Source organism: Ovis aries, chromosome 3, assembly GCF_016772045.2.
Source record: "Ovis aries strain OAR_USU_Benz2616 breed Rambouillet chromosome 3, ARS-UI_Ramb_v3.0, whole genome shotgun sequence".
Taxonomy (NCBI): domain Eukaryota; kingdom Metazoa; phylum Chordata; class Mammalia; order Artiodactyla; family Bovidae; genus Ovis; species Ovis aries.
This window is the reverse complement of record NC_056056.1, coordinates 12420864-12443949: the sequence shown is the minus strand read 5'-3', so window position 1 is coordinate 12443949 and position 23086 is coordinate 12420864. Positions and strand designations below refer to the sequence as shown.

At 49.5% G+C, this 23086-nt stretch overlaps 1 non-coding gene across 1 annotated transcript; it reads left to right on the top strand.

Moving 5' to 3' along the window:
• Positions 1 to 3652: 3652 nt before the first annotated feature.
• Positions 3653 to 3724, top strand: TRNAC-GCA (transfer RNA cysteine (anticodon GCA)). Its single transcript has one exon. It is a non-coding gene; the product is annotated as a tRNA-Cys (tRNA).
• Positions 3725 to 23086: the final 19362 nt, after the last annotated feature.

Genomic DNA, 23086 nt, shown 5'->3' with positions numbered 1-23086 from the left:
GGAGAAGGAAATGGCAACCCACTCCAGTATTCTTGCCTGGAGAATCCCATGGACAGAAGAGCTTGGTGGGCTACAGTCCACGGGTCGCAAAGTGTCGGACACGACTGAGCGACTTCACTTTCACTTTATTGAGATTATAATTCATACACCACAAAATTCACCCTTTAAAGTGTGAAATTCAGTGATATACTCAGAGTTGTGCAACCATTACCATTACTTGTTTTCAGAACATTTTTATCACCGCCAAAGAAACCCTGTTACCATGAACAGTCCCCTGTTCTTTCTCCAGTCCCTGGTAACCACCAATCTGCTTGCTGTCTCCATGGATTTACCTGTTCTGGATATTTCATATAGAAAGAATCATACAACATGGGGTCTTTTGTGTTTGGCTTCTTTAATTAAGCATCATGTTTTAAAGATTTATCCATGTTGTGGTATGTCTCAGTCATCCAATCTTTTCTGATTGCCAAATATTATTCTGCTGTATGGATAGATCACATTTTGTTTCTTCAGTCCTCATTTGACAGAGGTTGGGTTGTTTCTGCCTTTCAACTATTACAAAAAATGCTTCTGCAAACATTCATGGATAAGTTTTTGTGTGGACAAATGTGTGGATGTGGGCAAGCACACAGTAGTGGAATTGCTGGATCATACGGTCACAGTATATTTAACTATCTAAGGACATGCCGAACTGTTTTCAAAAGTAGTTGTAGCATTTTACATTCCCACCAGCCATGTAGCAGGGTTCTAATTTCTCCACATCCTCATCAACACTTGTTACTGTCTTTGTTTTAGCTATCCTAGTGGACATAGTGCTTAATAGTCATCGTGGGAACTGGGGTAAATGTTGTGTGCTCAAGAGTGCGCCCAGCCTCCCTGTGGCCCATCCTTCACGATACTGACCCATCTCAGTTGCCAGATTCCTACTTGGCTCCCATCTAGCAACTCTTTTCCTTTTCCTGGCTCCATCCCTCACTGTCTCATACACTGAGACACCCTTCTCTCCGTGGTGCTGTTGGTTGTTTGCTGCTGCTGCTGCTGCTAAGTCACTTCAGTCGTGTCCGACTCTGTGCGACCCCATAAACAGCAGCCCACCAGGCTTCCCCGTCCCTGGGATTCTCCAGGCAAGAACACTGGAGTGGGTTGTCATTTCCTTCTCCAATGCATGAACATGAAAAGTGAAAGTGAAGTCGCTCAGTCGTGTCCGACTCTTCGTGACCCCATGGACTGCAGCCTACCAGGCTCCTCCGTCCATGGGATTCTCCAGGCACTCCAAACTAGATAAACATGTAGAACCAGGTACAGCTACCTGCCTGAGGAATATGACTGCTGTCTGGACTTTCTGGTGTTTGAGATCAGTGTTCTTGGTATGGACTCCAGCCCACATTGAGCCCAAGTACTCTGTCCCTTTAGATACCACAAGAGGGGACAGAGTTAGCTCTGATTAAGGTCAGTTCAAGATACAGTTAATGAGGGACTTTCCTGGGGGTCCAGTGGCTAAAACTCTGTGCTCCCTATGCAGGGAGGGCCCACATTCGATTCATGACCAGGGAACTAGATCCCACATGCTGTAACTAAAGAGCCTGCATGCTGCAACTTAGACCTGGTGCAGCCAAATGAATATTAAAAAAATTAATAAGTGGAATTTCCCTAGGTAGTCCAATGGCAAAGAATCCACCTGCCAACGTGGGGGGCACAGGCTTGATTCCTGGTTGGGGAACTAAGATTCCACATGCGACTGGGCAACTAAGCCCATACACCACAAGTACTGAGCCCATGTGCCCAGAGCCTGTCCTCTGCAAGGAGAGAAGCCACCGCAGTGAGAGGCCCACACACTGCAACGAAGGGCAGCATCCGCTCAGCACAACTGGAGAAGCAGCGACAGAGCAGTGAAGACCCGACACAGCCCCCCCGCCCGAACAATAACATAAAAATACAAAACCTACAAAACAACATATTTACCAAAAAAATCTTTAAAAAAAATACAGTCAACGATGCATGGCAACAGTGGAAATACTGGCTAACATTTATTTATTTGCCGTTCTCCATCGGCCTGGCACTGTGCTAAGCACTAACACGTATGCTTTTTGTCAATCTTTATGACAGTCTTGGGAAGGAATACAGTTATTTCCATTTTACCGATGAGGAAATTCTGTTGAGAGGACGAATCCCTTGCTCAAGGATACACAACGTGCGAACACTGCAATGTGAGCCGTGGATCACCCAAGGCGGAATCTGAGCGCTTACCTGGTATACTGCACCTCCCGACGCTTCGGGGACAAGCTAGGCACAGTCCTGCTCTCCAGTTCCGGGTACCAAACTCTGCAGTAGTTTCCTATTGATGCTGTATGTAACAAGTTAACAGAAACCGAGTTATACACAGACTCCAAACAACACAAATGAACTATCTTATAGTTCTGGGGCGTCCGAGTTCCCTGTGGGTCTTAACGGGCTAGAATGAAGATGTGGGCAGGGCAGGGTGGCATTCTTTCTGGAGGCTCTGGGAGTGGATCCCTTTTCTCATCTCTGGCCTCTCTAGGCTGCCTGTGTTCCTCTACTTGTGGCTCCTTCCTCCATCTTCAAAGCCAGCAACTATTTTTGGCGGTTGGTTTTCCAATAATCTCTCTAGGATGGCCACTTTGGCTCTAAATTTGAGAAGTTCTAAGACTTTGCAACCCTATGGTTTTTTTTTTTTTAATTGAGGTCACCCGAGGAGCATGGATGGAGGAGCCTGGTGGGCTGCAGCCCATGGAGTCGCTGGGAGTCGGACACGACTGAGCGGCTTCACTTTCACTTTTCACTTTCATACACTGGAGAAGGAAACGGCAACCCACTCCAGTGCTCTTGTCTGGAGAGTCCCAGGGACGGGGGAGCCTGGTGAGCTGCTGTCTATGGGGTCGCACAGAGTCGGACATGACTGAAGCAACTTACCAGCAGCAGCAGAGGACCAGAATGGGCCAAAGCTACCAAAATGTTCTCAACTCTTATTAAAAAGGCAGAAGTGTCTTGACACACGCTACAACATGGATGGACCTTGAAAACATCATGCTAAATGAAAGGCCACATATGGTATGATTCTGTTTATATAAAATCTCCAGAGTAGGCAAATCTAGAGAGATAGAAAGTAGAGACATGATTGCCAAGGGTTGGAGAAGTTGAGGGGAAATAGTAAGGGACAAGTAGGTACAGGGTTTCTTTATGGAGTGATGAAAATATTCTGAAGTTAGTGGTGATGGTTGCACAATTGTGAATAGACCACTGAATTGTATACTATAAAAGGATAAATTTTGTGGTATTGCAATAGGAAAAAACAAATCTGACTCCATATTGGATGTTTCTTTTACTTTAATCTTTGTATTCTATTGCTTTCGCTGCAAGTTAATCACCAAAGGCATGTTGTCTGTAAGCTTAAATTATACATAATGAATGGCCCATCTCTGGGAACCCTGCCACCCAGGTAATGAGTGTTAAGCTAAAATATCATTGTTCAACTTCTGACCAGGCCCACCTGTGAAGAGTGGCAGGAAGGAAGAAATCAACACATCGCCTACAGTCTAACTGGAACCAGGACTTTACCCCCTCCCCTCTTAGAAGCCTGAATGCTAACACAGAGAAGATGGCTCTTTGGGATATTTATCCACCATCTTCTTGGTCCCTGGTGGCTCAGATGGTAAAGCGTCTGCCTGCAGTGCAGGAGACCCAGGTTCAATCCCTGGGTTGGGAAGATCCCCTGGAGAAGGAAATGGCAACCCACTCCAGTACTCTTGCCTGGAAAATTCCATGGACTGAGGAGCCTGGGGGGCTACAATCCATGGGGTCGCAAAGAGTCGGACACAATTTAGCGACTTCACTTCTTGGTCTACTGGCTTCCCAAATAAAAATAAAGTCGCTATTCCTTGCCCCAACAACCCCTCTCTCCATTTACTGATGAGCAGTATAAGCTCATTTGTGAGTTACATCTCAATTAAAATAAATAAATTTATATGAAATTTAAGAAAAATGTGATAAGTGTAAAAGGTGTTCTTGGGACACCTAAGGTCTCTTAGTCAAGTCTGAGCTTTAGGAAAGGCTCTCCAGAGGATGCAACGGAAGATGAATGAATGAATGAAGTCGCTCAGTCGTGTCCAACTCCTTGTGACCCCGTGGACTGTAGCCACCAGGCTCCTCCGTCCATGGGATTCTCCAGGCAAGAATACTGGAGTGGGTTGCCATTTCCTTCTCCGGGGGATCTTCCCAACCCAGGGATCGAACCCGGGTCTCCCACATTGCAGGCAGATGCTTTAACCTCTGAGCTACCAGGGAAGCCCTGGTATGAAAGATGAGTTAGCGTCAAATGAAGGAAGACAGAGCATTCAGGCAGAGGGAGCATGGCGGTGTGAATAAGTATGGCCTGTTGATGAGCCTTGTTAGATGAATGGACAGACCAGTGAATGAATGAATAGTGGAGGGAGGGTGGATAGACGGTAGAGGAATGGAGGTGGGTCAGTGGATGCAGTGGCAACACAGGCATGCATAACCTGATTATCTGATCTTATCCAACAGTTATCTCAGCCTTTACCGCTTACTCCCTTGATGTTTGGGTCAGGAATTTAGGGAATGTCAAAGATGAAAGACACAGTATGCCCCCTGGGGAGTCTGCAGTCCTGAGTGCAGAGTTGTGGAGCCACATTACTCTTGCTGCTAGGGGACTTCCCAGGAGAGCCACCAATGGTTACATTTAGGGGACAGACAGAAGGAGGAACTAGAGAAGAAGGTGGAATCAGAAAGCCAGGCAGGAACCAGCCTGGGGCAGCCTCACCAATCAGCTCTGCAGGGAAAAAGAAGCCGTGGAACAGGACACCCTCAAGGTGGCATGTCGTCTGGGGAGGGCCCTAGCATCAGACTTAGGAGACCTGCATCCTTGTCCCCTTTCTGCATTTGAATCCCTGTATGACTACAGGCTGGACACTCTCTCTGGACTCCACTTCCTTGTCTGTTTGATAAAAAACTCACCACTTCACTGCAAAAAGGAGGAGAAAAAGTGGAAGCAGTGACAGATTTTATTTTCTCAGGCTCCAAAATCACCACGGACAGTGACTGCAGCCATGAAATTAAAAGACACTTGATCCTTGGAAGAAAAGCTATGACAAATCTAGATAATGTATAGGAGAGACATCACTTTGCCCACAAAGGTCCATATAGTTAAAGCTATGATTTTTCAAGTAGTCATGTATGGATGTGAGAGTTGGACCATAAAGAAGGCTGAGCACTGAAGACTTGATGCTCTTGAATTGTGATGTTCGAGAAGACTCTTGAGAGTCCCTTGGACTGCAAGGATATCTGGCCCATCAGTCCAAAAGGAAATCAACCTTGAATATTCATTGGAAGGACTGATGTTGAAGCTCCAGTATTTTCGTCACCTGATGCAAAGAGCTGATTTATAAGAAAAGACCCTGATGCTGGGAAAAACTGAAGGCAGGAGGAGAAGGTGGCAGAGGATGAGATAGCATCACCGACTCAATAAATATGAATTTGAGCAAACTTGGGGAGTCAGTGGAGGATGGAGGAGCCTGGCGTGGTGCAGTCCACGGGGTCGCAAAGAGTCAGATACGACCGAGCGACAGAACATTACATGAATGATGATGAATGTGAGCTTGAAAGTTTCAAAGGCCCTTCGGTGAAACGGAGTTGTTGGGGTTTTGAGACTCAGCAAAGCAAGGGCAGAAACATCATTTCAAATCAGTGCCAGGCAGTGTGGTACAGAGGAAAGAGCATAACCCCTGGCTTTGGATGGTTCTGGACTCTCATCCAGCCTCACCCCTTACTAGACTCAACGTCTTGGGCTAGTGCCTTAACTTTCCAAGCCTAACTTCCCTCATTTGCACAACAAGGTTATTAATGCTTATCTCAGAGTTGTTGGGAAGACCTAAGTAAACTGAAAACTGTATGGACAGCACTCCACATCTATCAATTTTTAAAAAATGTTAGTTCCCATCCCCTGATTTTCTCTCTGCTTAGTGCACATATTTTAGGCCTTAATTTTCACCCTGTTCCCTCTTCCTCTGGGAAGACCCAGCACCAGGGTTGAGCCCCAGCAGCCATGAGTATTACCTAACCCTGGTCCCTTGGTCACAGTTGACTGGACTCTGCTGGGTGCCTGAATCAGCAAGTGACACATTTGAGAGTAAAGTTCGCTTGAGGAAACAAAGAACGGAAAGAAGGAAGTTTCCTTCATGTCTTGACTTCATTTGATCAGCTTCTCACCGAGGCTGTGGGTACCTCCCTAGACTTATCTCTGAGGCTGAAGGCCTGATGTCACCACATCACAGAAGGTCTTCCCTGTGGTCTGCCCCTGACACATACCCCTCTGAAGAAGAGAGGGTTCAGGGGCAGACAAGAGGAAAGACCCCACTGAGATGTGCTGACCTTGGCCAGGAATGGCCTCCTCCAGCTGGGCCAGAGATTCACGGGTAGGGGTGTGAGGCAGCCTTAAGGACTAGCGGTGACTCAGGGGGTCCCTGAGGGTTCCTGATAAGGAGGCTCAGGACAACAACAAAGACCAGAATCTAAGCCTCCCGACTCCATTTTGTGCAGACAGGCCCTTGAGGGTCCAGTGCTGCTCTGGTGCCGGGCCACGGGGTGCCATCTGCCAAAGCTGGTCTGCTCTAGAGCTCCCCCCAAGCTGACTCCCCCATCTCAGCCATCGTGCTCCCTGCTTCACCCCTCCAGTGCCTCTCTCTTAGCTTCACCCCATCTCCTGGTTGCCACCGCCACCACTTCTTATTCATTCTTGGCTTTCAATCTCTGTTCTCTTACTGTGTCTCTTGGCTTCTGGCCTTGCAAAATCAGAGCTCTGCCTCTCTCCAGAGGCTGCCTCTCAAACCCCGAGAGGGAAGCGCGTTGGCGCCTTTGGTCACTGTTATCTGTGTTCAGTACGTGGGGCTCAGCCAGGCTCCTCCCCAGGCCACTGGCCCACCTGCGGGTTGGCTGCCTTTGTGTTGGGTACACACCTTAACCCAGTGTGCAGGGGTGGGTCAGCCAGGCAGCTTCATTCTAGAAGGGGCCTGGGCCTGGCAGCTCTCAGAGCATGCTACATCTTTCTCTAACATACCTGGGGAAGGAGCAAATGAGATTGTGGAGGTGACTATGCTTTGAAAAGTATAATGGGCCTGCTGGCACAGAATATCTACTCTTTACCACATTAACAAGGCCGTCATGTGCTGCTCCTAGGGAACTTTTGCTTCCCTAGGACTTGTGGCCAAGGGCAGTGGGTACCAATGGCCCTGGTCTGTGATTTCCAAACCCCTCTCCAGGGAAGTTGCTGGGACAGCAATCCCCCCTCCACCTTCCCCAACTAGTGCTGCTTCTTCGAGAACCCTCCTTACCGGCTTCTCTGCTGCAGCTCCAGTCTCTCTGGGCTCTCCCGACAAGGTGCACAGAGCCCCACGCTGCCCGAGCGCTCCCAGGTGCTTGCACTTTAGTGCTTCTTCCACAGGGACCTCAGAACATTCCCAACAGCTGGGGAAGCAGGGCCCTCTCCTTTTCAGCCTTGCCATGGGGAGTAGGGGGAGAAGGCTCGGCCCTTCACTACCTTCTAGCTCACATGATCTAGCCTGTTGAAGAGAACGCCTCTTCCTCTGTCAAGGTCCCAAATTCCAGAGAAAGGACCAAGGCTGGTTCAGCTGGGGTCAGAGGTCCGTACCTGTGTAACCAGCTACAGTCAAAGGCCATGTTGGAACCATCCCCACAGACAGGCAGTGGGCGACAGTGGACGGAGCCATCCAGGACCAAGCCTTCACCCCGAGGAGCCCGCACATGTCACAGTCCTATGCTACCAGATCTCTGATCTCTCCCTGGCATGTGAGCCAGTGACCCAGACTGGCATCGGTCACCTGGACTCTGCTTCCTTGTGGAGCCTCCTATACCCACCTCCGGCCTCGGAGGTAGACTTTCTTCTCTCCCCCCTTTTTCCTTTGACTGTTATTCTTTACACCTCAGGGCTGGACTCTCAGCCCCCTATTCCCTTCACTTGTTTTGGAATCCAAGGGACGAGGGGCGGGCAGGGTGGCCAGCTGATCAGATGGGTGACCCTGACATCTTGGAGTTCCCAGGCTGCTCTGCAGCTTAGGCCCCCTTCTCCTACCTCTAGATATGTTCTTTTCTTCTTCTTTGCTAATAGCTATCCTGAGAAAATAATTCACATACAATATAATTCACCACCTGTTTAAAGTGTACAATTCAATGTTTTGTTGCATATTTTGTGTTCACAATTATGAAACCATCACGCCAATTTGCAACATCCCCCACCAAATCCCCAATAGCATCATTCACTCTTTTTTTTTTTGCACCAATTCCTCCCCCCCGCAGCTATAGACAATCCCCAATCTACATTTTGTCTGCATATATTTTTCTATGCACGACATTTCATAAATGGAATCATACAACATATGGTCTTTTGTGACTGGCTTCTTTTCATATTTTTTATTTTTATTTATTTATTTGACTGTTTTTTAGTTGTCCCATGCAAGATTTTCGATCTTCATTGCAGCATGTGAACTCTTGGTTGCAGCCTGTGGGATATAGTCCCCTGACCAGGAGTAGAACCCAGGTCCCCTGTGTTGGGACCACCAGGGAAGTCCCTTGGCTTCTTTCACTTAAGATTTTCAAGGTTCAATCACATTGTAGCAGATATCAGTACTTTATTTCCTCTTATGATGGAATAATATCCCACTGTACGGACAAGCCACATTTTTATTTATCCATTCATCAGCTGGCAGACAGTTGGGTTGTTTCTTCTTTTGGGCCATTATGAACAATGCTGCTGTGAAAATTCATGTAAAATTTCTACATGAACACATTTTCATTTCTCCTGGGTATACAGCTAGGAGTAGAATGACTGGGTCATACAGTAGCTCTATGTTCAACTTTTTGACGACCTGCCAGGCTGTTTTCCAAAGCGAGTGCACTATTTTGCTTTTCCATCAGCGGTGTGTGAGGGCTCCAAGTTCCCCACATCCTCGCCAAGACTTGCAACTACTTGTCTTCTCGACTGCAGGATTGAGAAGTTCTTACTGCCCATCCTTGAAGGACTTGCTCAGAGGCCAGCTCTTCTATGATCCCCTCCTCTCTCCCTGACTTCTCTCCTTGGACTCCCTGCCTCCTTATGATTCCATGTAACGGGACATTTATAAAACTCCAGTGATGCCAAGGGAAGGCCTCCTGCTGGGGCTAGAGTCAGAACTAGTCCCCTCTGGCTCATGTGTGATTTGAATGGAGATTAGTGAAAGCCCAAGGGAAACCAGCCCTCCAGAAGCTGCTGTCACAGGTGAAAGCTTCCATTAGAACTGTTCCTCTAGGACAAGGGGCGGGCCCTGAGCTTACTCAGGGCTCCATTGATTTGTAAAACAGAAACTCACTTAACTCCATACAGAGACTTGTCAGGGGGCGGAGCAGTATTTGGCATTCAGTCTCCATTATTCTGAAAACAGTACTTAGATTTTTTTTTTTTTAAGTCCACTCTTCACCCTCTCTTAGTCTATTTGGTTTAGGTGGGCCTGGACCCAGCCAGAGGTAATGGCCCCTGTTTGGCCAATCACAATAATGGTTTAGGGTCATGTGACCAAATCTGGGCCAATACTAATCAGTCCTGGGACCTTTTCTAGATGAGCTAATGAGTCAGCAGAAACACTTATCTGCAGAGGGGGAAAAAAAGGAGATATGCAGAGAAAAAGCAGGAATGGGAAATTGTGTGGCTTCAGGGAGAGAGGTCAGGAGCGAGAGATGTGGAGTCAGAGGCAGCCTTTTCATTCCTATGGTTTCTGGCTGTGCTTTCTGCAGTGGATTCCATGACATTCCTCCTTGTTTTATTATACACCCCATTTTTAGTTGAAATTCTTCACTAGTCAAGATTCATTCACTCTTGTATTGATTCAATTTTGTATCAAATTAGCTTAAACAAGAAAAGGGAGATCTCTGGGCACACAACATTGGAAAACTCAAGGGATGAATCTAGGTATGGCAGAATTTAGAACCTCAAATGACATCACTGAGAAGTAGTCTCTTTCTCAGTCTTGGCCCTCCTCGTTAGGTAGGGTTTCTCAAGAGGTAGACAAGATGGCCCCAGAAAACTCCAGGCTATATAGAGACCCCTGAAGACAGTGACTCCTTCCCAGTAGTTCAGTAAGGTTGGAGACAGTTCCCATTAGGCCCCAGATCTGCTGCTGCTGTTAGTGCTGTTTGTACATGCCTTGGTGGTATGTGCATGCTCAGTCGTGTTGGATTCTTGGTGACCCCATGAACCGTTGCCCACCAGCCTCCTCTGCCCATGGAATTTCCCAGGCAAGAATACTGGAGTAGGTTGCCATTTCCTCCTCTGGGGGATCTTCCCGATTCAAGGATTGAACCAGCATTTCCTGCATTGGGAGGCAGATTCTTTACCACTGAGCCACCTGGGAAGCCCTTAATGCTGTTTACTTTCAGCCTAATGGGGACAGGGGAGGGGAGGAGGAGAGAAAGAGGAAGAACGGCATAGGATTTGTTTAGTACCTATTGGCTTGGGGGTCACTGTTCAGCCCCTTTACCTGTGATGGAGCCCATTCACAACCTTGACTGACTGCCAGTAAAGGAGGGCCAATCGTGTTCAAAGAACACTCCTTCTGTGCCTGAGACTTCCTGGACTTGAATATGCAAAGATGGGCAAGATTTGGGACAGGGCCTGAGAAGGCTGAATTGTTCTGTCTAGGAAAGTAGGAAAATTTGGAGGGGGTTAATGATAATAATAATAGCTAACATTATTAACACTCTGCTAAGAGCTTCCCATGGATTGCTTTATGAAATCCTCACCACCAATCCTGTTATCTTCAGCTTTTATTATCCTCAGAGAAAGATGAAACTGATATTCAGAGAGGTTAGGTAACTCTCATATTATCACATAGCTGATGAGATGCAAAGCCAGGCTCACAGAGTCAGGCCATATGGGAGCAGAGCTCTTGCATTTAACCACTGGACTATTTTGAGTCTCAAGGAAGAGAGGTGTGAAAAAGAAGATGAAGAAGAGAGCCAGGATTATTGTACAACACAGGGAATATAGCCAATATTTTATAACAACTAAAAATGAAGTATAACCTTTAAAAACTGTGAATCACTATATTATACACCTGTAACTTATATAATATTGTACATTGACCATGTCATTGCTGTTTAACAGCAAAGTCATGTCAAACCCTTTTGTGACCTGATGGACTGTAGCCCGCCGAGCTCCTCCAGCCATGGGATTCATCAGGCAAGAATACTGGAGTGGGTTGCCATTTCCTTCTGCAGGGGATCTTCCCGACCCAGGGATTGAACCCACGTCTCCTGCATTGGCAGGCGAATCCTTTACCACTGAGCCACCAGGGACGCCCACATTGACTATGCTTCAGTTTAAAAAAAAAATTAAAAGGAAAAAAAAAGAGCCAGGCTGGGGAACTGTGTGAGATAAAGGGGTCCAAGAAAACTTCTCAGGGGTGAAACTTTAAAGAACAGGACTGTCCAATGTCTGTTTGAAGTTTTTATTGTCGCACTTGAAACCTTTCCTCTGACTTCCTGAAACCTCCCTTTGCCTGCCTTCCACACAAATACCTCTGCGGTGGGTTTCTGGTGGAAATAGCAGAAGGCGACGGCCACATTCCACGTCTCAGTCAGGGCTCTGTGAAAACAAAACAGCAGACCTGGGTCAGAGGCCCGATCCAGACACTAAACGAATTTAGCAGAAGTCGCTGCTCTGAGGCAGAAGGGAGGGAGAAAACGTAAACCAGAGTGCTCCAAAGCATAAGCGGTATCTTTGCATTCCCACAGGGTGTAGAATATGGCTTTGAACTGATATTTTTGAAATCATAAAGGATGGGGGGACCCCAGCTGATACATGGGTTATGTACAGAGGGCAAACTGAAGCTGAGAGACGCCCCAGTTTCCCATTTGCCTCCCCATGCCCCAAGCCTTGGGCTGGCTGGGTTTTGAAGATCGACTCCAGTTTACACAGGGCATGGAGAGGGCCAGTGACTTAGGTGAGAAAGGGACCAGGGAGGGGCTTGGGTTCCTTGGGTCCGAGTGTCTGAGCCGGAGCATAAGCCCTCTTGTGGGAACTGACATGGATGAACTTAGGGGGAGTGGGCTGGCTTCGCTACCTTCGGTGGGGAGGGTCCTGGGTCTGGCATGTGGCTGTCTGCAAATGGGCCTCAACTGGCTCCTGCTATAAGCTGAGGAGACAGGGCGGCAGCGAGCCAGGCTGAACTTGGCCAGGGACTCCGGTGAGAGACTCAGACCTGCCTGGTAAACTCTGATGAGGGGAAAGTCTGGAATGCTGGGCCCTGAGGGGGAGGGGACATGGGGGGCTGTCTCAGAGGCGGCCCTGAGAGGCAGCCAGAGCTGGAGGAGGGGCACAGGAAGCAGGGAGGTAAACTTGACCCGCTGCCCACCTGGGCAGACTCAAGGCTGTTCAGTTTCCCAGAGCAGCTGAGAGATGCGTCTTGTCAGTTGCCAGAGGGGCCAGAGCCTGGCCAGAATCTGACTGCTGCCTGGCTCTCAGGCGAGTTCCCGCAGCTTTTCCTCCCTCTCCTGAACATTCCATTGGCTCCCCCGAGGCTCCCTTCCTGTCTTCTCCCATCCTGCTTTCCCTCCGAGGCTGCAGCATCCCTTCTATCTGATGACGCCCAGATGTCCACCTCCTGAGAGTCCCCGACTTCGTACACATCCCTGTCCCCACATTGCCACAGATCCCTCAGCCTCAGAGGCCCCGATCCACACTCCTCTCTGCAGCCCTAGGCCTCGGGAGCAAGACTCCCTTCCGCAGCCCTTTCTCTCCTTACCTCCCCTGACCCCCAGGAGAGAGCTAGACCTTGAGGTCAGGTCCCCGACTAGCCCTGTTTACCAGTGGGTGGGCTCTGGGGAATCCGATCCTGCCCATGCCTGTGTCTCCGACATTGAAGCCCTCCTCTTCCTGTGCCTGGCTCTCTGTCTGTTGTCTTCCCACCCTGGCTGCAGAGGTGGTTGGCTAAGTGCGGCCTGAGCTCTCTGCTGCTAGCTGCTTCCTCTCTGGAAAGTCATCCCCGTGATGCTGCGTCAGGCCTATCCCACCTGGCTCAGCGAAGGTGATGGGATCCTGAGATTTGGCCTCGGCCTTGGAGGAGAGGTCTCCTTGGTCCTTAAACCAACCTGGGTTGGGGGGTGGGCTCGCCATTGATTTGAGGGTGTTACCGGCACCAGCCAAGAACACGGTGACCTGCATTTCCCCCAGACCGTGCAGGGAGGGGTGAGTGGAGAGACAGGTGTCCTGCTTCCTAGGTCCCACTGCCTGATCCATTCAATAAAGCCTCATTCCGGCCTGATTTCTAACCATCTTTCCCCTTCAAAGCAGACTCTTTTTTGTGTTCCCCTCATAGACGGTTTATTAAGGACTTTCAGGTCCCTGGGTTACAATTATGGCACAGCTTTATTTTTCAATAACAGCAACCAGCTGGGCTCTGCAAACCCCTCCACCAGTGGGGAGTTATGCACCTTTGATAGTATTTGGTCCAGTTTCAAACATTCAGACAGCTTTTGATTATGAAAGCAATTTTTCTCTCATTAAGGTCTGGTCATTTCAAAACTTCAGGCTCAAATTTGATCCCAAACTTTCTTCTTCCTCCACAAGGTAAGCTAACCTGGGAGCTCTGGGGGCTGGAGGTATGAGTGCGGGGTCTGTCACACACAGACACACAGACACACACACACACACAGACACCCTTCCTCCGTGTGATTGTGGGGTCTGTCACACATACACACAAACACCCACTTCTTCTGAGTGTGGGGTCTGTTTCACACACACACACTCATATACACACCCTTCCTCTGGGCTCACCCCCCAGGGTTGGGGTCAGGGGAGCAGAAGCAGGGAAATGGCCATCCCTCTAGCAGCACCTGGCCAGGCTGTGGTTCCCCTCCTGTGAGTCATGGCTGTGGTGTCTGCAGGTCTGGAAGTAGTAAGTAGAGGCCCCCAGGTCCCTCTGACCAGGGACCCAATCCCAGGCCTCTCCCGCAGGCACAATTGGTCCCTCCCAGACAAAGCTACACCTTCCAGTGACCCCTCAGCCTCATCCCTCTAGTGCCCTAGACCCCAGCCTCAGGCTAAGAAGGTTCCAGGGAGCCCATCACCTCCACCTCCTCCCAACCCCCCACATCCTGTGCTTGGCTTGAACCTCTCTGCCTCCCAGGTACCAGAATCCAAAGGATTCTACCCTGGCATTGTGTTGTTGAGTCCCCCTGTGGTGGCCTTGGGGCAGGTGGCAGTCCATGGCTAAGTCCATACCATTCGGGTAAAGACATGTCAGTCTCCCCTTCTTGCAGTCACCCCCAGAATTTACAGTCAGTACCTGTGGGCTCCCATTTCTCCACGCTGGGGAGAACCACCAGGCATCTGCTCTCCAGCCTTCTCCCTGCAGGTCCCTGAGTGGGGGACAGAGGCATCTTGTGATCGTTAGTTTCCTCAAAAGGCAAGTTTTTCCAGGCTCTGATGCTCTCAGTGGTAAACCCACCAAACCTGTTGGGCCTCTCTCCCACAGGGGCCCAGAGTCTCAGGGTGATCTCTGGACAAAGATTCCTATCAGGACCTCCCGCTGTGCTATTCCACCTGCCCACGCTGGGCCGGGACCCCAGAGACCCCGGAGTCATCCTAACCACCATTCTCTTCTCACTGCCGCGCGACAAATCTCTCCCAGACCGTCAGATCCACCTCTCTGCTCCCTGTTCCGCCTTCAGTTGGGCCCGTCTGTTCTCACCTGGACATGTCCCTCAATGCCTCCTCTGCCCCAGTCCCTTCCACCAATGGCAGTGACCTTCCTGAAACTCCTCAAATGTTAATCTGGTTATATTCCTCCCTCTGCCATTCTCTGCTGGTTCCCTAATGCTAGGGAATATTCCAGCTCCTGCGCCCACATTCTAGGCCTCTCTCAACTTGCGCTCCAGCCTCCTCTCCAGAGAAGTCCACACTTGTTAGCCACTGCTGGCTTCATCTGGTACATAGCCTGACCACTGGTCGTGACCAGCCCCTGGCTCTGTGTTGAGGGCTGTGAGGATGAATCAGGAGGAAGGAGAGTGGTGTGATCAATTAGTGATGCCTGCCATGGGCCCCGGCTAGCAGAGCTGCTGGGTTTTTGCCACCCTGTTCTACCCAGGGATCCAACCTGGGTCTCCTGCATCGAAGGCAGATTCTTCACCATCTGAGCCACCAGGGAAGCCCCAGTTATTCCAAACTGTCCCCCTTTTCCCACCTGGAGGCCACCCTGGACTCTCCATAGCACACTGCCTCCGTAAACTCTCCACTTGTCCCCACGCTTCCATGACTTCACACGGGCCATCCCCGCTGCCAAGACTCCCCTCCGCTTGTCCTCCACTGTCAAGTCGCCCCTCACTTTTCCATCTTTCTAGACTTAACTGAGGCAACCTTACATCTTTTTGCCCACATTTACACTGTAGCCCACCATAACTATTAGCAGGACCTCTTTACTCTCATACAAGCCCCAGTCTACACTGTGAATTATGTCCACTCACCCTGACTCTAGCACATATGATGCTAGAGGTGCCTCCTGTCATTTCTAGGGCCGTCTTGCCAGTACCCAGCCCAGTGTCTGGCACATAGTGGTATCTTAGACTGGAGTGGAATTCAACTGGCAGGAAGAAAGAGCTGGCAAGGTGAGAGGCGGAGAGAGCTGGTGTTGACTGGCATTGGAGTGGGCCCCTGGGACCCCAGTGGACCAGTCAGTTCCCTGCATTACAGGAAGCCAGGGCTTCCCAACAGCCCCTCAGCTCAGGACCCTGGGGGATGGGCCGAGATACAGAAACTCGAGGTGGGAGACTATAAAAAAACTGACTGAGGGGGCCCAGATCCGCTAGCCCACCAGTGTCATCGGAAAGTAAGACATCTAAAAATACAGCTGCAGACAAACAGGAAGTGGGCGCAGCCAGGAGATGGTGAAGACACAGCTCTGGGTCTGCACTGCCTGCCGCCCTGAGGGTGTCCTGGCGGGGGCACTGGCACCCCAGGATCTTCGCTCTGGTAGTGCCCCCTGCTTGGAAGGTTCCTCCTTCCCTGGACTCTTCCGCCTGTGGAACTCCCCTTCTGGAAGTTCTCAGCTTCAAGGACACTTCAAGAAAGCTGTCTCTGATCTGTCACCCCTGCCCTCAATCTGGATAGATTAGTTCTGATCTCTCCTCCGAGGCTCTGTCCTTAGATCATTATTTCTGTGATCGTCTGCCTAACCCTGACCAAAGCCCCTCATATAGCCTGGGTCAGAGGCGCCTGGGCTCAGATTCCCAGGCGTGACCTTGCCCTGCATGCTCTGTGCTTCCTCTGTAAAACCTTGCCTGTAAAATGGAGACAGTTCCAGCAGCTGCCTCCCTAGGTGGTTATGTTGGTAGTGTGCTTTGAAGTACGTCACATGTCTAGAACATTCCGTGACACCTTGTAAATTGCCTTATTATCAGCATTCAGTACTATTACTTGAATCCTAAAGGAAATCAACCATGGAATATTCATTGGAAGGACTAATGCTGAAGCTCAGTTCAGTTCAGTTCAGTCGCTCAGTCATGTCAGACTCTTTGCGACCCCATGGACTGTAGCATGCCAGGCTTCCCTGTCCATCATCAACTTCCAGAGCTTGCTCAAACTCATGTCCATAGAGTCAGTGATGCCATCCAACCATCTCATTCTCTGTCGTCCCCTTCTCCTCCCTTCAATCTTTCCCAGCATCAGGGTCTTTTCTAAGGAGTCAGTTCTTTGCATCAGGTGGCCAAAGTATTGGAGTATTGGATCTTTAGCAACAGTCCTTCCAATGAATATTCAGGGCTGATTTCCCTTAGGATTGACTGGTTTGATCTTCTCGAAGTTCAGGGGGCGCTCAAGAGTCTTCTCCAAGACCACAGTTCAAAAGCATTAATTCTTCGGCACCCAGCTCTCTTTATAATTCACCTCTCACATCCATACATGATTACTGGAAAAACCATAGCTTTGACTAGACGGACCTTTGTCAGCAAAGTAATGTCTCTGTTTTTTAATATACTGTTTAGGTTGGTCACAGCTTTTCTTCCAAGGAGCAAGCGTCTTTTAATTTCATGGCTGCAGTCACCATCTGCAGTGATTTTGGAGCCCAGAAAAATAAAGTCAGCCACTGTTTCCATTGTTTCCCCATCTATTTGCCATGAAGTGATGGGACTGGATGCCATGATCCTTTTTTTCTGAATGTTGAGTTTTAAGTCAACCTTTTCACTCTCCTCTTTCACTTTCATCAAGAGGCCCTTTAGTTCCTCTTCACTTTCTGCCATAAGGGTGGTGTCATCTGCATATTTGAAGTTATTGATATTTCTCTTGGCAATCTTGATTCCAGCTTATGCTTCATCCAGCCCGCCATTTTGCATGATGTATTCTGCATAGAAGTTAAATAAACAGGGTGATAATATACAGCCTTGACGTACTCCTTTCCCATTTTGAAACCAGTCCTTTGTCCCATGTCCAGTTCTAACTGTTGCTTCTTGATCTGCATACAGATTTCTCAAGAGGTAGGTCAGGTGGTCTGGTATTCCAACTCTTGAAGAATTTTCCAAAGTTTGTTGTGATCTGCAGAGTCAAAGGCTTTGGCGTAGTCAATAAAACAGAAGTAGATGTTTTTTTGGAACTCTGTTGCTTTGCTTTTTTGATGATCCAAAGGATGTTGGCAATTTGATCTCTGGTTCCTCTGCCTTTTCTAAATCCAGCTTGAACATCTGGAAGTTCTTGGTACTATTGGGGCCTTGCTTGGAGAATTTTGAGCATTACTTTACTAGTGTATGAGATGAGTTCAATTGTGTGGTAGTTTGAACATCCTTTGGCATTGCCTTTTTTTGGGCTGGGAATGAAAACTGACCTTCCCAGTCATATGACCACTGCTGAGTTTTCCAAATTTGAAGGCATACTGAGTGCAGCACTTTCACAGCATCATCTTTTAGGATTTGAAATAGCTCAACTCAAATTTCATCACCTCTACTAGCTTTGTTCATAGTCCCACCTGACTTTGCATTCCAGGATGTCTGGCTCTAGGTGAGTGATCACTCCACTGTGGTTATCCGGGTCATTAAGATCTTTTTCGTACAGTTCTTCTGTGTATTTTTGCCACCTCTTCTTAGTATCTTCTGCTTCTGTTAGGTCCATACCATTTCCGTCCTTTATTGTGCCTATCTTTGCATGAAATGTTCCCTTTTAATCTCTAATTTTCTTGAAGAGATCTCTAGTCTTTCCCATTCTATTGTTTCCTCTATTTCTTTGCATTGATCCCTGGGAAGGTTTTCTTGCCTTTCGCTGCTATTCTTTGGAACTCTGCATTCAGATGGGTGTATCTTTCCTTTTCTCCTTTGCTTTAAGCTTCTCTATTTTCTCAGCTATCTATAAGGCCTCCTCAGAAAACCATTTTGCATTTCTTTTCCTTGGGGATGGTCTTGATCACTGCCTCCTGTACAATGTCATGAACCTCCATCCATAGCTCTTCAGGCACTATGTCTATCAGATCTAATCTCCTGAATCTATTTGTCACTTCCACTATATAATTGTAAGGGATTTGATTTAGGTCATACCTGAATGGTCTAGTGGTTTTCCCTACTTTATTCAATTTAAGTCTGAATTTGGCAATAAGGAGCTCATGATCCGAGCCACAGTCAGCTCCTGGTCTTGTTTTTGCTGACTATATAGAGCTTCTCTATATTCGACTGCAAAGAATATAATCAATCTGATTTTGGTATTGCCCATCAGGTGATGTCTATATGTAGAGCTGTCTCTTGTGTTATTGGAAGAGGGTGTTTGCTATGACCAGTGCATTCTCTTGGCAAATATCTGTTAGCCTTTGCCCTGCTTCTTTTCGTACTCCAAGACTCAAACTTGCCTGTTACTCCTGTGAAGAGCGAACTCATTAGAAAAGACCCTGATGCTGGGAAAGCTTGAGGGCAAGAGGAGAAGGGGGTGGCAGAGGATGAGATGGTTAGATAGCATCACTGATTCAGTGGATATGAATTTGAGCAAACTCCCAGAGATAGTGAAGGACAGGGAAGCCTGGAGTGCTGCAGTCCATGGAGTTGCAAAGAGTTGGACACAACTGAGTGACTGAACAGCAACATCTATTACTGGAGGGCAGGGCTGAATTGATACTCTTGCCTCACTCTGGAGCCCCAGTAAAGCCTTTGACTTGTTTATCAAGTGAACACATTTTTTTTAAATGTACCACTTGGTTCCAAGAAAAAGACTTAAGGCCACGCGACAACATGTGCTATTGAGAGTTTTGCAAATGTTAGAGCAAGCTTAAAATGTTAGTTATTTTTCCTAAGCAGCCCTGGTCTCTCCGCATGGATAACCATCCCTCCCCATCACGCCTGATGTGAACTAGCAGGAACCCACTACAGTGGGGCTCCCTCCCTCCCAGAGTGCCTGCCTCTGGTCACAAGAAAAGTCTGTGTCCCAGGGCACTGAACTGAAATGTCACTTCCTGCCGCTGGTCCCGGTTCTGCCCTTCAGGCCTTGGCCTGAGAAAACCCGCAGGAGATTTGAGTACAGGGGACCTGGCAAATCCTGGACCTAAGTGTAGGGTGTGGGGGTGGGGGGGTGGAGCGAGGGCCTGGGGAGGTGCTCCGGGCTGGCTGGCCATCCCTCTTCAGGCCTCTGAAGGCAAGTTGGATGTGTGAGGACGACGGAGCTGTGTTTTAGTTAAACCGTTGCTCTTGCAGGAGTCCCAGGGAGCCTGAATAATTGACAGTGTGGTCAGCAGCTGACCGCTACTTTCAAGCGTGGTGGAAATTGACTGGGTCAACATTTACTGCCCCAGCCCCAGGAGGCCCCGGGGGTCAGAGGTGAGAAACACTGCCGCGTCCTGAGTCCTAACCAAGCAGTGGGACCCGAGTCAGGCAGACCCCTCTCTGTGCTCAGCCCCGTCCCTTGGCCACTCTGCTTCTTCTCTTCTGTGGGGCCAGGATCTGCTTTTCATGGCAGGTAGATGGGGAAAGTGTCCACAATCAGAACACGGATATAAATAATGGGCAGGAGGGGTGGGGTGAAGAGTCCGATTTGGGTCTGAGGGGGTTGCTGCACAGTCTGCAGGAGAAGGGGGTTCTGGAGCTGATGGAGCTGGAGCTCCAAGAGGCTGCACCACCAAGTGGTCCGCAAAGCTACAGGAGCTGATGAGGGCGTCCAGGGCGAGTACAGCGCAAGAGGCCTGGAAGGCCACTGACATTTAAGGAATGGGGGTGGGTCTGGGAGAGGAGACCCCAGGGGGACAGTGAAGGAGCTGCCAAGGAGGAGCAGTGTGGGCCAAGGTCAGAGTGTGGAAAGCTGCTCAGAGGTTAAGGAGGATCAGGACTGAAAGGGATCTGTCTTACGGATCTGGGGGGCTTATCAGGGCCCCCTGTGAGGGCAGTTGTAGGAGTGTTGCTGGGTGGGTGGGAGGAGAACCAGGGCCATGAGTGGAGCCGAAGTGTGCCGACCACATGGGTGATACCCAGATGCACAAGGCCACAAGGGGAGCCAAAGGGCACCCAGACATGGGTGATACCCAGTTGCAGCTCTGGCATCATCAGGAACACAGGATTTAGACCCAGATCAGTCCCGATATGTATGTCCTAAGTTTGTATCTGATATTAATTCTTTCTCAGCCTAGTCCCTGTTGTCTTCACTAACCTCTTCCCCCCACAATCGTCCTCCAGAGAACTCCTATTCACTCTTCGAACCCCACTTCTAATATCTCCTCCCACCCCAGGCAGTTCCTGACGTCTGCCCACGTAGAGCTAACCCCTCTCCCCTCTGTGCCTTGGACTCTCTTTCTTCTTTTGCATGTGCGTGGTTGTTCATTCATTCACTGACAGGTGTCGACTGCACACCTACCATGCACCAGGCACTGTGCGGACCCTGCAGGTTCAGTGGGAACAAGACAAATGGTAGCAAACTCCATTTCCAACCAGCTGAGGCAAAAAAAAAAAAAAAAAAAAAAAAGTGGGAAGCTCAAGCAGACAATGGATAACCAGATTGCTACTGGGCAGGGCCGCAGCTGGGCCAGGGGTCAGGATGCTGCCAGCTCCCTCCCCTTCCCCCCAACCCCATTTTACGCCTTTCCTCTTTCTGTGTCTTCAGCTTTCAGCTTCCTTTCCTACTCAAATTGCCTTCCCCCACTTTGTGGAAAACAAAACTACTCTTAACTCATGAGTCCCCACCAGGGAGGCTGTATCTACAGAGTGGAGAGAGCTCACCGCTGGAAGAAGTAAGGACCTACTTCCAGTAAGAACCATGCAGGGAGGATGGGATGGTCCTCAAACCAGATCCTAAGGTGAAGGAGACCTATGCTGTAGACGAAGGAATACCGGTGCCAGCAGCCTGGGGGCTACAGTTCAGAGGGTCCTCACCTTCTCGGTGTCCTGGACCCCTCTGGCATCAAGGGAAGATGGTGGGCCTCTTCTCAGGATAATGGTTTTAGAAGCACAAATGAAAATACATGGGATTACAAAGAATACCAATTACGCTAATTCTTGAGGAATTTAACTGTTGAAGGAGTGAAAAGACATTGGAAATTTGCTCTGAAATCTCCTGGAGGGGAGACATGGGAACTCTAGCCTTTCCCTTGAGGGTGGAGGCTGTTAGACCTGCCTGGGGCCTGGAATGGCCCTGAAGGAAGCTGGCAACCAAGGAGATCCTTGGAGGGAGGGGGTCAGTGACCAGGTACAGCAGGCAGGATTCTTGGCAGCCCCGTCAGTGGAGACTGACTCTGGTTAATGTGAAGGAGGCGTTTGGGAAAGTGGCAGATGGGACATACGACTGATGGGGGACTGGAGAAACGGGTTTGACGGGAACTCGGAGAGTGCCCGCCCAGCCAGGATGCCACGCTGGAGTGTGCCACTTGCCAGCTGGTCGCCACGGCTCCTGCTGGCACCTGGAGATGGTGCCATTCTGCGGCAGCCGCCTTTAAAGGCCCACCTGACTCTGGGCCTCCGTGCCACTCCGACAATTCCCAGACCCGGGAGGGTGTGTCCAGACTTCAGGGCTTCCCTGGAGGTCAGCGGTAAAGAGACTGCCTGCAGTTCAGGAGACCCGGGTTCAATCCCTGGGTTGGGAAGAGCCCCTGGAGAAGGGAATGGCAACTCATTCTAGTACTCTTGCCTGGAGAATCCCATGGACAGAGGACTCTGGCAGGCTACAGTCCATGGCGTTGCACAGAGTCGGTCACAACTGAAGCAAGTCAGCAGCAGCAGCAGTCTGTATTCTAGCTGCAGAATACATGTCCCGGTCAGCGTCTGCGGTGGCAGGAATCTGCTCACCATTTGGGGATCCCTCAAATGGATACTGGTTAACCAAAGCAACAAACTGCTGCTACGGCCAGTTCTGAGCGATGTGCGTGTGTGTGTGTGTGTGTGTGTGTGCGCGCGCGCACGTGCACACATGTATGAGAACTGAGGTCCTGGAGCTCGGGCCTGGGGTGGTGTGAGGTGACATGTAGCCCTGGGGAGAGAGGCTCTCGCCTCCGTGGAAAAGGAGACACTGCTGGCCTGACCCAGAGAACAGGGCCTTTCAGGAAATGAACCCCTTTCCTCCGTTCCTTCTCTGCAACCCCTTAGAGACAAGGGCTGCTGACTCCTCCTGGAATGAGTTAGCCAGGGCCCTGGGAGTCTCAGACTGATCATGGGTGGGGATGGTCTCTCAAGAGAGAAGTCACAGGCATCCAGTGATCAATGGACAGGGCTCAAAAAGATGAGATCTTGGGGCTAACCCAAGTCCAGTGGTTAAGACTCTGAGTTCCCAATGCAGGGGTCCTGGGATTGACCCCTGGTCAGAGAACTAGATCCCACATACTGCAGCTGAGGATTGAAGATCCTGCATGCCCCAACTAAGACCCGGTACAGCCAAATAAATAATAACAAAAAAGATGAACTCTCACTCAGAACCTCAAACTGGGGGCATGGGTGACCTGCACTTCCGTTTCAGTACTCTCTGCCCACGCAGCTTTCAGCCTAGACCAGGCCAGCTGTTCACCCATCTGTCTCTTTTTCCTCCGAGGCACACAGCCGGGCTACGCTTCCCGACATTTCTTGCAGTTAA